The sequence below is a fragment of the Monodelphis domestica genome, chromosome 8 (assembly GCF_027887165.1).
Source record: "Monodelphis domestica isolate mMonDom1 chromosome 8, mMonDom1.pri, whole genome shotgun sequence".
In the NCBI taxonomy this organism is placed as follows: Eukaryota; Metazoa; Chordata; class Mammalia; order Didelphimorphia; family Didelphidae; genus Monodelphis; species Monodelphis domestica.
In genome coordinates this window covers 63,816,700-63,833,459 of record NC_077234.1, presented here as the reverse complement: position 1 = coordinate 63,833,459, position 16,760 = coordinate 63,816,700, and the positions used below count along the sequence as shown (strand labels likewise).

At 37.1% G+C, this 16,760-nt stretch overlaps 1 protein-coding gene across 5 annotated transcripts in view; it reads right to left on the bottom strand.

The window, feature by feature from the left end:
- DOCK10 (dedicator of cytokinesis 10) overlaps positions 1–16,760 on the bottom strand; it is a 375,674-nt gene that overhangs the window by 281,280 nt on the left and 77,634 nt on the right. The gene's annotated exons all lie outside the window — the stretch shown is intronic.

The following is a 16,760-nucleotide window of genomic DNA, read 5'->3' as shown; positions in this document are numbered from 1 at the left end:
GAAAACATTTCCAAAAGAAATCTCTGCTATGCCTGCACGTCTTAAGTGACTAAAAGGATACACTTTGCACAGTAACAACTTTGGGTAGTTCAATGGTGTCATCTAAGGCACAGAACCTCCCAAAGCAGGACAGCTGCAGAAAGCATGCATCCAATCCACAGAAGAAATCCTCCCTGACATTGCCTCTCAATGACACGGTTGTTCTGTTCCCACACATGTAGTTCTGCAGACTAATACATTTTTATATCAACCCAGGGTGAGGGAGAGGGCGGTGAGGGCAAAAGGATCTCTACTAATGAGGTTAGGGCTTGAGCTAAATGAAGTGGCCTCTCTGGAAAGGTAACTGTCAAGTACCTTCAGGACTCACTTAGGAGGATTCCAGGCAGAGGGAAAGGGACTCCAAGCCCTTGGTAGTTAACAGCCTTGCACTCTCTGACTCCAGTCAGACTAGTCACTCAGAAGGCAGTTAAAGAGATGCTTAGAAATCACATGACCTTCTTGGAATGGTCTCAAGATCTAATGGTACGCTGTAAGATAATAGGGCATCAGAGGAAGTTTGCACTAAAAATATCTCCCAGAAAATGGATTTTGCTTACATGCAAGGAAAGGTAAGAATTCTCCAATAGGATTTTCAACATTAGGCACTCCCTTTTAGCTTGACTTTCCAAAGTGACTATGTGGGCATTAAAGAAAGTGAGGGAGATGGAGGAGTTTTTGTTTTTGATATAGGAAGTTCAATTCAAATCAGTTCAAATCAATTCTTTGAGCATTTATTGAGGACCCACTCTATTCTAGGCACTGTGCAATAGAAAGTCAAAAAATGAAAATAGCCTTTGCCCTCAAGGAACTTCTATTCTTATATTAAGGAACTTATATCAAAGAACTTATAACTCCCCAAACTTCTCCTCTTCAAAGTGAATGCTGTTGTATAAGCTTTGGAAAAAGGTTCCCATTCTACTGTAAGGTATAGCAAATGGAGCCCTAATATTTGCTGTCTTCCACACGACCATCTTGTGCTGTACTTGATTAGGCATTAATTACTCACTAATTTGTCACAACACCATATAACGCTCATGGGTATGCTTGCCAGAGAAGAAAAACATATTCTCTTGGCACTTGCTGCCAGTGTTTTTTTTCTCTGTCTGTTTTAAGCAAACTTATTCTGTGTGCCTGGAAAAAGAAGAAAAATAGGCTTATACTGTTGGCAACTGCTGGACTATTTTCCTCAGACATTTCTGAAAGAATCTTGCTGTTTATGTAGACCACTTATATTTCAGAGTGCTGAGGATGACCCATATTAAGTCTGTGGTCAGTACATATATTGTACAAATGCATATACACATATTAATAAACACATATATGCACATGCATCAACACAAAACAATACATATAAATGTACTCAGAGAAGAACCATGGATAGAGCTGACACTAGAGTCAAGAAAACCTAAATAGTCATTTCTCTCTCTGACACATACTGGCTGTGTGACCTTGATTTAGTCACTCCTTAATGTTATTTAAGAATTGACAAATGGGCAAAGGATTTGAACAAGTAATTCCAAGATGAAGAAATTAAAACTATCTTTAGTTATATAAATGCTTCAAATCAATATTAATTAGAGAAATGCAAACTAAAACAACTTTAAGGTACCATCTCAGATCTATAAGACTGGCTAATATGACACAAATGGAAAATGATAAATATTGGAGGGGATGTGGGAAAATCACTGTTAGTGAACTATGAGCTGATACACCCATTCTAGAGGGCAAATCTGAACCTGGTCCAAAGGGCCACAAAACTGTGCATACCCCTTTGACTCAGTAATAGCACTACTAAGGCTCTCTACCCCAGAGATCAAAGATAGTAGAAAAGACCTATTCATACAAAATATTTATAACAGCTCTTTTTGTGGTGACGAAGAACTGGAAACTGAAGGATGTCCATCAATTGGGGAATGACTGACCATGTTGCCATATATAATTGTAATGGAATAGTATTGTGCCATAACAAATGAATAGGGCAATTGCTCTGTGATCCTAAGCAAATCACTTATCCTTTTAGTGTTCCAGAAAGATTATAAGATTATAAGTTACTTATCTGCATTTTAGAAATAGTTCCTTCCCTAGAAGTTCCTTATACTGATAAAATCACAAATATAGACCAAACCAAAACACGCTCATTCATCTTTATGCACAGATACATTTTTGTCCATATATTTAAAACCTCAATATATAATTTAAAAATATATTTGCTGCTCCTCAACAACAAGACTGTCCCCTCATTCTCTCCTTCTTATCTCAGGTATATACCTAGGAAATCATCATATCAAATAAGTTATCTCCTTCACTGTTAGGATTATTTATCTATTTTATGAGTCTTGCCTTCTCTGTAGAGCTGAAGGAGACCCCTTGGCCACACACACCATATGCTTGGCAGCTTTGGGCCAGACTTGCATTCCAAACTCTATTCCCAGCCCACTTCCTTCTGAATTTGGCTAACCTCTTGTGCTGGCTTTTGCAGTTAGTTATTTTGGTAGTTATCAAAGTCTTTTGGGGAGGTGACTAAGATGTCCCAGCCTACATAGATACTATTTTCATAAACTCTCTCTTGGCCTGTAAGGAACTCACACTTAGTCTTGATGGGAGATATAAGAGTTTTAGTGTTTGTTGTTTAATTGTTTTACTAAAGATTTCATTTCCCAAGAATTCGTTCATATCATAGTTGCTGCTCTCTAGAAAAGTTCAGTGAATAGAAGAGAAACCAAAGGGAGGATAGTAGTTTAAGAGGGCTGAATTCTTCATGCTCATCTCCTACATAGGAAAAACATCACCCCCCAAAGAAGTTGAAATTGTTGGCCAACCCCAGCATAAATGGTAATATAAAACTTGCAAGCGGGGGAAAATGTACATGAAACATTAAAAAAGCAGGTTTAAGATCCATAATGATAATTATATTTTAAGTTATAATAAGAAATAATTTAATAATAGGGTCAAATACAGAAATTTTCATAACCTTATTAATGACCATATGAAGCCATGTTTTATGGTTTTTTTGGGGGGGAGGGTGGATATAATTACCCATAGAATCAAGAGATCATTGTACATAGTAACAGCAATATTGTGACAGTGATCAATTGCAAAAGACTTAGCTATTCTGATCAATACAAATAACCCCCACAAAATTCTAAGGAACCCATAATGAAAAATGCTATATACCTCCAGAGAAAGAATTAATTAATTCTGAACACAAATTGAAGTATAATCTTTTCTTTTTATTTTTCTTGATATTTTTTGGTCACATTGCTCATATGGAAATGTACTCTTTGTGATTTCACATATATAATTGATGCCATATTGATTGCCTTCTCAATGGCTGGGGAAGGGGGAGGAAGAGAGAGAGAATTTTGAACTCAAATTTTTTAAATGTCAAAAATGAATTAATTATAAGTTAAAAAAAGATAAACACTCCAGAGCTATAAAATAGTCATTACAATCTCAGAAGAATAGAAAACAGAATAGTTGAGGTGTAAAGAGCCTTAGAGATCATCTAACAGTCACATTTTTACAACTAAGGAAGCTCAGGGTAGGACTAGTGAAACATCTTTTGCCCATGGTCACAAATGTTATAGTAATTGTCAAAGGAAGGACACAAAGCCAGGTCTCCAGGTTCCAAGTCAGGTTCCTTTCCATTATACCATACTGCCACTAGCTAGAAAGAAGATGTTCTCCCTTTCATAGAGAAAGAAATGATGGAAAAGATAACTAAGTTAGAATAACTGTCAGCTATTCAAACACATCCTAGTTGACAGCAGGGAAACACCCTTAAGCTGCCACATAAAGAATCATACCAAGTAAATGCTTAAGAGAGCCACACAAAGCAAGGGGCCATAATCGACTGATCTGGTTCTCTCTGTCTCTATCTGTGTCTCTGTGTGTCTCTGTGTGTCTGCCTGCCTGTCTGCCTGCCTGCCTGTCTGCCTGCCTGCCTGTTTGTCTCTCTGTCTCTGTCTCTGTCTCTGTGTCTCTCTCTCTCTCTCTCTCTCTCTCTCTCTCTCTCTCTCTCTCTCTCTCTCTGTCTCTGTCTGTCTGTCTGTCTGTCTGTCTGTCTGTCTGTCTGTCTCTCTCTCTACACACACACACACACACACACACACACACACACACACACACACACACAGGGAAGCTTGAGGATAGTAGCCTGGTCTCATCTTCTGATGGCTCAATGAAAGGCAATTAACATTAACTTAGTGAAATTGTAGCAAAGGCAATTCTTACATTGGTGATCCCTAAGAGAAATAGACTGTGAGGTAGACCAAGGATAAAAAGCAGTCCCTCCCTCTCCTCAAGGAGCTTGCATACTAATTAAAGCAACAACATGTACACATATAAATACAAGGATATCTCCAATTTCATCCCAAACTAGAGAAATAAAGAGAATTATTTCAATAAAGTCAGTTAACACAACTCTTTTGGTTTTGCAGAGAATATAAAAGTTATGCTTACATTATACTGTAGTCTATTAAGTTTGTGATAGTATTGTCTAAAGTCAAATGGATATAATATAAATAAAAAACCACTTTATTGCTAAAAAATGGTAAACACATCAGCCTTCAGTGAGTCAGAATCTTTTGCTGGTGGAGGGTTTTGTCTAAGTATTGATGACTGTTGATTGGACAGGACAGGATAGTAGTGGCTAAAAATTGAGACTGCTGGGACAATTTATTTGACAATTGTTTTCTTTAATTTTGTGATTTAGATTCCCTCCCTCTCTCCCTACTTCCTGAAGGTGGTAAACAGTCTGATATAGGTGTTGCATCAGTGATTTCAGGCAATACATTTCCATTTTCCTCATGCTGTGACAGAAGAAACACTTCATACATATAATAAAAAAACTCATGGAAGGAAATAAAATGGAAGATGGCATGATTTAATATGTAATCAGACTCTTAACAGTTTTTTATTTGGCCATGGATAGCAATTTTAATTATGAGTCCCTTTAGGTTATCTTATTTTGCTGACAATACTTGTGTTTCATAGTTGATTACACACAATATCTCTCTTAGCATATGGCTGCCTATATAGTGCACTCCTGGTTCTGCTCACTTCTCTTTGCATCAGTTCATCTAAGTCTTTCTAGATTTTTCTCAAGTCATCCTGTCCATCATTTCTTTTGGCACAATATTATTCCATCACAATTATTTACTACAGCTTGTTCAGCCATTCCCCAATTGATGAACACTCCTACAGTTTCTAATTCTTTGCCACTGCCGAAAGAACCATGAAAAATATTTTCGTACAAGCCGGTTCTTGCTGTGACAATTTCTTAAAATAAGACAACTATGAAGTTTGTTGCATCTTCTTTTCTCTGTGGCATGTGATTGCTGTTTGAGAGCATTTCAACCACAGTAGAAACTTATTCAGGATTGGAATCAATCCTCTTAAACCCTACTGCTGCTTTGTCAATGAAATTTATGTAATATTCTTCAATATTGTTGGATCTTAAGGAATACGGAGGCCCAAGAAGAGGGTGAGAGACAAGGAACTACCAGTCAGTGGAGCACTAAGAACACACACAACATTCATCAGTTAAATTCCCTGTCTTATATGGGCGAATTTTGTGATGCCTCACTCCAAAACAATTAAAATAGTAACATCAAAGACCTACTATGATAGGACAAAATATAAAAATTATTAAATATAACAACAACATATAATAATGAAAAAGTTTGAAATATTATAAGAATTCCCAAAATGTGACACAGAGACACAGTGTAAACACATACAATTAGAAAAATGGCACCAATAGACTTGCTCAACAGAATTGTCACAAATCTTCATTTTGTAAAAAAAGTGTACTTTCTATGAAGCATAATAAAACAAGATATGACTCCCAAACCCAAATACACCCCCCCACACATACTCATTCAATGAATATATCACCAGAATTTTCAATGGAGCCATGGGGTAGGAAATTATCACACTCTTTCCAGTAGCAGAGGTGATAATTGATTTCATTATCAGTTGCAGAAAAGAGGGACACCTCTTTCATTAGTCTGAGAAAAAAGACCCTGTTTAGCTTCCTCTCTCCAGCAGGGTGGGGGAAACAATCTCCTTGATATTGAAGTGAGTTTTGAGTAAAAATTCATTTGACTGAGGATGAGCACATCCAGCCCCTCTCTATAACCATTCTGGCCCCAGGAATATACAAAAACCTGACAGATAAACAGGCAGGAGGAGGGATGGATATGTGTCATCATGTGGACTCCTGTCCTTTACATTTCTTTCTAAGGGACTGATAATGAAATCAACAACACCTTTGCTACTGTGAAGCATGTAATAATGTATTGCCTCATGGTTCCACAAAGAATCCTTGTGAGATGGTCACTGTGTGTATGTGTGTTTGTTTGTCTTTGTGTTTACATATATGCATCTGTATCATTTCCCTAATTAGGATAAAAGCTCCTTGAGGGGAATTATTGTTTCATGTTTTCTTTGTACTAGAACCCAGCAGAGTGTGAGGCACAAATAAGAGCTTAATAAATACTTGCTGACCTGATTTGAATTAAGTGATCTGATCTAGGTATTCAGTTTTACTGAGATTATGGAGTGGGACCTCTGTAGAAATTAATTATTTGGATGTTTCCACTAGAACCATGTTGGTGATCCTATGGCACACATGCTAGTGAATGCTGGAGGGGGCTACTCCCTTCTCTCTTTCCATGTGCACCTGAGGACATTTCTCTCATCACTTGTCCCTCTTCCCAACAGTCCAATGGGAGTGCTTCCTCCCTCCCCTGTCTAGGGTAAGGCAGGTTGGGGTGGTTCATATGTGGCGAGGATTGCAATTTGGCCACTTGGTCTCTAAGGTCTCTAAAAGATTCACCATCACTGCACTAGACCATATAGGTAAAGGAATCCCCTTCATTTGATGATTTTCATCCCTTTTGCTATTAGTCTATCATATGATAGTATTTGGGTACATTCATTTTGAATTGGCAAGGAAGAAACAGGTGTTGGCTTTTTATTTGGAAAAGCAAGGACCATTGGATAAGTGAATGTCAGACTGGATTATTGGAAGAAATCAGAATTTGGCCTGAATAGGTGAAATCATCAGGAACTAAAGATTATTGCTGAAATCTAGCCCAAGATAAGTTCCATCAGATATATATCTGACATAACTCTGAAATAAGCTAATAATAATTTTTTGAAATAAAATTTTATTAATATTTTTATTTATATATTACCTAAATTTCTCTGTTATCCCTACCCCCTTTTGACCTCAGAGAAGAAGCCAATAAAATAATTTTTTAAAAGAAAAGAAAAAAGAAGAGAAAAAATCAGCAAATTTAGCCAATGTAAAAAAAAAAATCTGATAATACATGCAATGGTCCATACCCATGGGCCCCCTATCTCTGAAAATGAGTGGGAGAAGCTGTTTCCTTAGACTTCTTCTTTGGGGTCATGTGCTATCATACATTTTTTAATAACTGTTCTTTCCATTTAATAGGTAGCATGTATATAATGATAGCAAACATTTATATGGTGACATAAGATTTACATATATTATTGTATACCAATCCAGTGAAATAGATGCTTTTATTATTTTCATTTTACAGGTAAGAAAACCGAGACAGTGAGAAGTCAAGTGATTAGCCCAAAGTCAATTAACTGTCTGAGGCAGGATTTGAATTCAGGATCTTCCTGGTTATAAGTCTAACATTCTATCTACTGAAAGACCTAGTTGCCCTAATAATAGCAAGCATTTATATTGAAATTTAAGATTTTCAAATTGCTTTACAAATACTATTTCATTTTATCCTCATAATTCTTGGAGGTCGGTGCTATTATTTTGTCCATTTTACAGATGAGGAAACTTGAGGCAAATATAGAACCCAATTTACTTACTCCAGGTCACATAGTTTAGTCTGAAGCTGGATTTCAACTCATCTTCTTAACTCCAAGTCTAGAAATCTATTCACTGAGCACCTAGCTGTTTACAACATTTCCACTGTTGAAGTTGTTTACATTATTAACTTGTCTCTGTTCACTTCACTTTGCATTAGTCTTTGTGAATCTTTTCAAATTTCTCTGTATTCATGCTATTCATTGTTTTTTTTTGTTGTTGTTGTTCTTTTCAATAATGTCTGACACTTCACGATCCTATTTGGGGGTTTCCTCACAAAATATTGAAGTAGTCTGCCGTTTCCTTCTCCAACCCATTTAATTAATGAAAAATGGAGGCAAATAGATTTAGGTGACTTGCCCAGGGTCACAAAGCTAGTAAGTGTTCAAGGCCAGATTTGAACTCATGAAGATGTATTCCTGACCTCAGGCCTGGCACTCTATCCATTACTCTACCTAGCTGCCTTCATCATTTCTTACAGTGCAGTAATACTCTGTCATATTCATGAACCACCATTTTTTAAAGCCATTCATTCCCCAGTTGATGGGCATTTACACAATAACTTTCTAAGGGGCTAAAATATGCTTTGAGTTATTACAAAACTACAGATAGGAATAAACATGAATCTCAACCAGGGGTTTATGCAATTTTCATTTATTCATTGTTTATTCTGTCCTTCTGAAACCCTTGATATAAACAGAAAGGTAAAAGTATTCATCTACAAAGAGCAAATGATCATAAGAGATATATAGAAGAGTGATGATGGAAAGGATAAGTGATATTTAGATGGTAAATGTCATGTATAAACCATATAATTGAAGGGTGAATGTGATCTTCATTTTGAGAATTTGACAATAATATAGTACAATAATGTTCAAATTAGTGGCACAATGGAAAGGATACTAAACTTGGAGTCAAATAATCTGTTCAAATCCCAGCTTTGTTGCTTGCTACTTACCGATATAACCTTGAATAAGTCACTTAATTTCTAACCTTAGTTTTCATATATTTATATAGAAGCCCTTACATGGTCTTTAACACATTACTCATTTAGCACCTCTCCATCCCACAAATCTCCCAGGAATAAAATGAAAAAACTGCTATGAAGAGAAGATGTTCTTTGCTCTCCAAATTTTTTTCTTTTTTCTTTTGTGACAAATTTGCTGGCAAGAACCTTGATGATAACAAATGGGTTTCTTGGCGGTAATAAAAAAGACCTGGAATACATATTGCATTAACTGAGGAAGAACACAACTAAATCTATTATCAGCATTTGTTACATTCACCTTATGTAATATTACAAATCCTGCACAGCTCTCCATGCCTTTCATGGGTTGGGAGTTAAGCTTCAAGAGGTTCCTGAACAAGATCTTCAAAGGGCTTACTGGTAAATGGAGGTATACAGGAAGATATGTTTTGACATTGGGAATGACTAAGGAAACTCATATGAGTTGGCAAAGATACTGGAGTGGTTTGCCATTTCCTTCTCCAGCTCATTTTATAGATGGGGAAACTGAGGCCAACAGTTAAGTGTCCAGGGTCACACAGATAATAAGTGTCTGAGGCTGAATTGGAACTCAGAAAGATGAGTCTTCCTGACTCCTGCCTGGGTCTCTACCCACTGAACCATGTAGATGCCCTAGACATAATGATAACTGAGGCTAATTCTGCAATGATTCAAAAACATCTCTTATGTGTCCGTTATGTTCAAGGAATTATGTGGACACAAGGGATAATTCAAAATTTAGCTCATCTATATGTGCCCAGAATAAATGCAGATGGAAATCCATTTAGTCTTTCCCATTCTGTTTGATTCTTGTCCTCATTTTCTCTCATAGACCTTCTGGAGAGGTTCTACTCCATATGATGGAGTCCTTCTCCAGGTGCGTTTTTACATTGTGTGACTACCAATGCAGTAACCCAGGCTGCCTTTCTGTTATTCTTTACTATTGTCACCCCAAATGACCTACCTTCATTTGCAGGCATGCATTTCTTAGATGTTAGCCCTTTTCCTCATGTATAGATCATCACTGGAAACATAGTTCAGCCTCCTTACACCTCCTGTAGTATCTGTTTTAGATACATGTGTTGATGTTCTAAGTCAATCTAAGATATTTTTCAACAATTATTTGTTCTTGTCTCTACTAATAGACTAACTTTTTGAAATAATCTTGGATCTTATGTAGTAAATTCTTGAAAAAAATCAATTCCAAAAGCCCCACAAACAGGAGCATTTGAAAGTAACTGCTATAGTAACTGCTTCCTGGTGATTGAACATCCATGACCAGTAGTTAAATATAAACAGAAACTGTGTCAGGATATTTGATGTGGGATAAGCATAGCTTAGTAGGAATTAAGATCTCATTTGAATTTCAACCACACAAAGTGATTTTTTCCCCAGGGCTTGATGAGCTCTGAATAAGCTGAACAGCAAGGCTCCAGATGTAAAATGTTTTGAGAACAAACCCAGAATTCCGAGAAGTTCTTCTTGGAGTCCATCTTGAAGTATTTCTCATCTTTCCTCTTTTCTCCATCACTAGATATGGAATGAGTTATAGTTAAGCTACCACTAACAAGTTACATCTTCATGAAGTCACTTAACCAAATGGAAGGAGTTTCCTCACTGATAAAATGATGTTCAACTATCTGAAATAGAGTTTTAAATTTTTTTTGTTCTACTCCGTTATTATGTAAATTAATAAATTGAATATTGCAGGAATTGCTAATGTATTTTAATTCACTAAGTGACTTGAGTAGAATAGTAGTCATTGACATGTTCTATTCAATTGTAACTGAACAATAATAAAGTGATAACATACATTCATATTCTTTAATTCGGTTGCATTAACTCAGCAGCTACTCACAAGTAAGGGTTGTATGGAGATAAAATGTTCAGCCTCTCCAGGTACTCGGGTCAACTCAGGTGACACACAAGTCTAAGGCATAGCAATCAGTGGAGAGAGTACAGGCCTCAGAATCTGAGATCTTTTGTTTTAATTCTGGTTTTCCTTGTGTGATGTGGAGTATACAACTTTGCCTCTCTGAGGTTCAGTTTCCTTAGGTAAAAAATGAAAATGTTGTCCTGGATGACCTCTGAGTTTCCTCCTTCCGTTTCATAATTTCAAGAGACAGGAACAAACTTCAAGTAGGAAGTTGGAGGTTGACTTTTAAGGTACCTTCCAACTCTAAGGTTGTATGACAAGGTTTTAAAATATTTAGTCATGTGCGTTTATGTTGAAGCCTTCACTCAATCTATTGGCTACATTTTTGGTAGAGATGCAACCTTGAGTTCTCAAAAGTTTTCCTAGTAGAAGGCAAAGAGAATGATGGCAATGACTTCATATGTATAATGGGTACCATATTTCTTACATTCTCAATTGGGTTGGGGATGGGGAAGAAGGGAGAGAATTTGAAAATGGATATTAAAATTAAAAACTAAATTATAAAAATTAAGAGGGCAGATTAGATGATAATCAAATTGCTACATGATACCCATTATACATAAAAGTTATTACCATCATTCTCCTTGGATACAAAGGAGAAGGTTGGTTTAGGTTTGATTATTTTTACTTGTGTTCATTAATAGCTGACCTAAATTGAGCTCTTTCAGCTTTGTAAAGTACTGATTGTCTAAATGAGTCCTTGCAAAAATTCTGTGAGGCAAGAAATTTCTCCATGTTACATATCCAGAAATGGAGGTTCAGAGGTAAATATCAGAGGTGGAATTTGCATCCACGTCCTCATGAACCACAAGATTAGTATTCTATCCACAATGTCTCTGATCTTCTTCCTTCCCTTCCTCCCTCCCACTATCCACCCCTCCCTTTTCATTTCCTCTCCTATACCTTTCTTACTTGTCTGTGTAAGGAATTGTCAATGCCTGTGAGTCCTTGTTTCCATTCAGAAAGCCTGGCTTGAAATGTTTTCATTTTGAACTCTCTATGCCATTTTTTTTAATATTGAGGGTTTGGGAGTGGGGTGGGATTTACTTCATTTTTGTTCCTTTATCTTCCTTTTTTTTCACTTCAGTTAATTATAGCAGCTTCATCTTCCCAAGATTTCCTTGCATTGATGTTACATTGAGCTGTACAATTATTCATTGTGCAAACTCATTGCATTGTTCCTTCACCTTAAGACCTCAGGTTCTGCTGCCAATGCTCCCTTTGTTTTCAGCTTCATTACGCTGGCATCAGGACTATTCTAACACAGATTAAGTAGTAAGCCACTGCTAGTCACTTCAGTTGTATCAAGAAATTATCCTTCTGAGGTCTTTCCAGCAGCTTCCTCAGCTCATTCCTTCTTGTAAGTGCATTGCTATTAGTTTGAATCATTTAAAAGTTTCATTGTTATTATACCTTCCATTTCTTAGGGACTTACATTTTCTTTTCCACATTTTCCTATGATAATTCTGACTTGGTGGGTTAGAAAAGAAGAGACTTATCAAGAACATTTCAAATGATGCTCATTTTATTTCTTCTCAGTGGCATTGATTTTGAGATCATTCTAATCCTATACCATACCATCTTTCTATTCTCTCCTTCCTTGAGTCTTCATGACTTGGATCCAGGGAGAGAATGGGAGAGTTGGGGACTCTACTCTGAACTCTGAAGCCAGGTCCCTTTGTAACTCTAGCCAAATTACTCGATACTTTACCTTTTTTCCCATGTATTTATGTTTGGAGAAGTTGAGATTAATATTAACTTCTCACTTACCGGAATGTTATTTATCTAGGTCTTGTGAAAAACTAAGAAATAAGAAAAAAAGGCCCCTGTGAAGCCGAAGTTGTTTTTGCAAATAAGATTAGCAACAAAGTTTTTGTATTAAAACTCACATAAGACTCAAGGGAATTCTTTAGGCTCGGACTCTGGGACTAAATACCCTTAATTTAGGCAATGTTCTAACAAATATAGTTATTTAACTTCCTAGTCTGCAAAAAAACCCTTTGGGCAAAGTAAAAAAAAAATTAACCTGAGGTGGTTTGCCAGTCTATTGAATTACCTGCCAATATACAGTGTACAAGGAATACCTGTACTCCCTCTCCTGAAACAGATGGTGAGTCCTTCTACAACTTAACAGATGGCTTTTGAGAGTTATTGTGGCTCATGGAAATCTTTGTTATGCGGATGAGCCATCAAACCCATGCTGTTTGACACGGCCACACGTGGAAACCAGGGGTTGCAAAGTGTTATTCAGGAAGGATGGAAACATCCACTCAGGTCTCCTCTGTGTGACTTCTCTCACTAATATACCTTATTATTGGAATTATTCCCCAGGAGAAAACAGATAAAAGCAACATGCTTGTAGGATTAATACAGATGTCCCACTCTATACCCCCAGAAAAACACTAGGAGATCCCACTTACAAAATTAAACCTAAGGATTCTTATGTACCCACTTAGACAGGACCCTCTTTTCTAGGCATAAAAACTCATGGCAAATCTGTGCTCAGAATTCCCTACCCTCATGTACAGGCCAAGAACAAGCTTCTCTGACCTAAAACTGGGCCATGTTGATTATACCCTGTGACCTCACTTTTAGCAGCCAGATTTTGTTGATTATCTCCTTAGGCTTTGTGTTTGTTGTTGGAATCTATGGAATCAAAGTATGTATCTGTGTAACCACTAAGGGTATAAAATAAAGCCAAGTCTGAATGAAGGCAGAACAGCTCCTTGTGATACCTGAGTAACAGGTTTGAAACACTCAGCTGTCTCCCATTCCTTATCTGCCTTCATCATCACACCTAGTCAGAAGAACCCCCAACTTCTCAGCCTTTGATAAGGATGACTGTGTCTTAAGTTTACCTAGGAGACTCCTAAGACAATCCTCACTCGGATCATACTTTAAGCTTTCAATGATAAAGAGAATCATCATGATAAAGTATGAAAAAACCAACAAATTAGAGGAAAATGAAGCCAACTGGATAGAGACCAACCCCTTATCACCAACAAGAAGGGACAAGATGACAACCTGAGAGCAAAGGATTAATCAGATAAACTTAAAAGAAGAAATATCTACTCTGAAAGTTGAACAGGATTTCAGGACATGAGCAAAGAGACAATTGTGATGGTATTACTGCATATTATATAACAAATATTATTAAAATCAACATATAGTTCATGGTATCAAATGATTTATTATCAATAACAATTATCATTATAGAGTCATTTAAGACACTTTATAGATGTACTTTCATTTGATCATTACAACAACCCTGTGACGTAGGTGCTATCATTACCCTTCTTTTACAGATGGGGAAATTAAGGTTGAGAGAGGTTAAGTGATTTGCCCGGGTTTACACATTTAGTAGTCAGTCAATAAATACTTATTAATCATTTATTGTCTACTAAGTGTTAGGTACTGTGCTAAGTGTTGGGTTTATAAAATGCAAAAACACAGTTCCTTTCTTCAGGGAGTTCACAAACTCTAATAGTGGAAATGATAAGAAAACAAATATGTACGAATAACTTATAAAGGATAAAGAAGAAATAATTAAGCAGAGGGAAGGCACTACAATTAAGAGAGGTTAGGAAAAACTTTCTGTAGAAGGTGAGAATTTAGCTAGAACTTGAAAGAAGTCAAGGAAGCCAAGAGGTAAAGATAAGAAGGAAGAGAATTCCAGACATGAGGGACAGTCAGTGAAAATGCAGGGAACTGGCATTTAGAGTGGCTATTTTGAGGAGGAATTCAGTGTCATTAGATCAAAGAGTAGGGAGAGAGTATAAGGTGTAAGAAGACTGCAAATGGTGTTGTGTATGTGTGTGTGTGGGGGGCACAGAGTTCATGCTATGAAGAGATTTGAACACCAAACAGATAATCTTATATTTGATCCTGAAGTCACAGGGAGCCACTGGTGTTTACTGAGTAGGGATTGGCATGGTCAAACCTGCACTTAAGGAAGTTCACTTTGTCAGCTGAGTGGTGGATGAACTGGAGTCAGAAGATATTTGTTGCAGAGAGCATAATCATTAGACTATTGCAGTCGTCTAGGTATGAGGTAAAGAGAGCTTGTATTAGGATGATGGTAGTAGGACAGGAGATAAAGAGGCATATATGATAGATGTTATAAAGATAAAGTAAGTCTTAAAAACAGATTAGAAATGGGGGATGAAGTAGAGTGAGGAGTTAAGAACATCACCTTGGCTGCAAACCTAGTAACTGGGAGGAAAGTGTGATTTTCAATAGTAATAGAGAAGTGGGGAAGATGGGGAAAGGATGGGGTAGGGAGTGAAGATAATTAGTTCATATCTGAACATGGTAAATTTAAGTCCATGCTACATCCAGGTTAAGATGTCCAAAAAGCAAGGGAAGGCATGAGATTGGAGGTCAGCAGAAAGGTTAGGTCTGGATAAGAGCTAATGAGATCACCAAGGGAAATAATATAGAGGTAGAAGGGAAGAAGACCCAGGCTAGAGCCTTATGGAGCTATTAGGAAATGATCTTGAAGATTCAGCAAAGAAACCTGAGACAGAGCAGTCAGATAGGCAGAAAACAAACCAGGAAAGAGTGATCATCATGAAAACCTAGAGAGAAGAGAGTATTAAGGGAAAGAGAGTGATCACCGTTGTTGAAGACTGAAGAGAAATCAAGGGGGATGAGGATTGAGATTCAGCAATGAAATTGTTGGGGGCAACTAGGTGAGTGGACAGAGCCAAGTTTGGATATAGGAGGTCCTGGGGTCAAATCAGACACTAGCTGTGTGACACTGGGCAAGGCACTTAATCCTAAGTGCCTACCTAGCCCTTACAGCTCTTCTACTTTGGAACCAATACTTAGTATTGAATCTAACACAGAAGGTAAGGGTTTTTAAAAAAAGAAATTATTTTTACTTTGGAGAAAGCAATTCAGTTAAATGATGAGGTCAGAAGTCAAACTGATGAGGTCAGAAGTCAAACTGTAAAGAGTTAAGGAGAGGACAAGAGGACAGAAAGTGGAGACATTTATTGTAGATAGCATTCATGAGATAAGAATTCACAAGGGAGTTATGGGATAAGAAAGGGAATAGGAGGATCATAATTTGAGCAGTTTGCCTTGGCAAAGAGAAGGGCCATTTCCTTATATAGGATAGGTAAAAGTATAGATAGTGATAGAAGGCATTTTCAAGATGTAAGCTGGGCAGAGTTAGGGAACGTTTTTAGCTAATGGACTAATTTTTTTTCCAGCAACAATGAGACAAAGTTCTCATCTGAGAGGATTGGGGAGAGGGAGCTAGTTCTGTGATGTCTAGGGAGGGATGAGAAGGTCTGGAAAAGCTTCTGTGGAGATTAGGATGATGAATCAATTAGGGAGGTATAAAATGATTGCTTTACTGTAGTGAGGATCCATTTGAGATTATTAATATAACAACATAACATAAATATAATATAAAAAACAAATTTGTAGTGGCCCTAGTCAACAGTTTCTTGATTTGTTCAGCTTCATTTGGAAGTCAATGAATAGGAGAGCAAAGGTAGTGGATGGTGGCAGCAATCCAGAATAGAGGCTTGACAGAACATGGAGGGTGATAGGATAAGGGGACATGGGATTCAAGAGAAGATGATAATGTAGAGTTAAACTGGTTCACTAAGAGTTCAACAAAGAGAAGTTAGGAGAGTGGATCAGGGCAGGGGTGGTACCCAGGGAAAGAACTACTAAGTGACTGAAGCAGGATTTGAATTCAGTTCTTCCATACTCCAAGTCTAACACTCTGTCCATTATGGTTAGAATATAATTTAAACCAATTTAATTCATCATAAACTGGGGAGGGGGGGCAGAATACATAAGTGAAGTGACATTGCCTTAATTTTAGAGTCAAGATTTCAACCTAGGTCCCCTAGTGCCAAAGAAAGGACTATTTCCAAATATGTATTTATCAAATGTCTTCT